Genomic DNA, 1,319 nt, shown 5'->3' on the forward strand with positions numbered 1-1,319 from the left:
TGGCTCTTGACCAAGTGTCCATATGTGACGACTTGGGAGTGAGACCGGGTTGTTCTGTTTGAATCAGTGAAATAGTCTGTAGAAGCTGAGCTGCTGGACTAAAGAACCACATCAAGTATCTCAGAGTGAACTTTGTGTGTTTGTGTCCCAGAATCAGCTGATAATCAGCAGATGTAGAGATCAGTAACATCAACATCAGGACAGACCGCTGATTTCACCTCCTCTGGTTTATAAGACAGACGGCTGATCTGATAGATGTCTGATCAATACATGTTTGATCTCTATCCTGAGGCCCAGAGAGTTGTAGCACACATTACAGATGTAGAGATCAGTGACGCACCTGTGATTTCTCCTGATCGGTCTCTGAAGGTGAGCTCTGAAAGAGAACATTAATTAACACAATTAGAACAGTAATTACTGCACAGATGATCGATGTCACACTTTACTGTGCTGTAAATATGAAGCTGCAGGCAGCAGACAGCTGGGCTAGCTTAGCATAAAGACTGAAAGCAGGGAAACTAGCAGCAGAAGACCAGCAAGTCAGCAAACACAGATTAAACAAGGTTAGATATAAAATACTCACTAGTACTACTACTAAAATACTGCAAGTGTTTTACGAAGAGGGAAAAACAGAATATGTTTCTGGGAGTAAGACTGAATATAAAAAAACTTTTAGTTTGTTTTTAAGTAAGCTCAGAAGTGGTTAGAGCATCCAGCAGCAAAGCTGTTGGTCACCTGAGATCAGAGGCTCAGTTCTGACACGATGTGGAGACAAAGAAGATCATGCAGGCAGGAGACAGGACAACTTACATGTCACTGATTATAGTTACTGATGTGGAGAGAAAACCAAGTAGAGGAAAAGCAGGAAGGAGGAGAAGAAGAAAAAGATGTCAGTTCGATACCAAGAGCATCACAGGCTGAAAGTACAGGAGCTACAGGGGGCAGATGAAGCATGAGGTGCTGATTTCAAACCAATCTGGAAGTTATAAATAAATCTGAACAGACAAGTATGAAAAGCTGGAACCAAACCTAAAAGGACAGCAAGATCTTGATGAACAATATACACTAAACTGCCAAAGGTTTGGGTCGCCTGCCTTTACATGCACATGAAGGTTACTGATGTGATATTAGTAGTATAATCCGTAGGGATTAATATGGAGCTGGTCCACCCTCTGCAGCTATAACAGCTTCAACTCTTCTGGGAAGGCTGTCCACAAGGTTTAGGAGTGTTCATGGGAATTTCTGACCGTTCTTCTAGAAGCACATTTGTGAGGTCAGACAGATGTTGGACGAGGAGGCCTGGCTCGCAGTCTCCGCTC

The sequence above is a fragment of the Micropterus salmoides genome, unplaced genomic scaffold (assembly GCF_014851395.1).
Source record: "Micropterus salmoides isolate LMB-PRFRI ecotype aquatic unplaced genomic scaffold, ASM1485139v1 Ms_hic_scaffold_4, whole genome shotgun sequence".
Taxonomy (NCBI): Eukaryota; Metazoa; Chordata; class Actinopteri; order Centrarchiformes; family Centrarchidae; genus Micropterus; species Micropterus salmoides.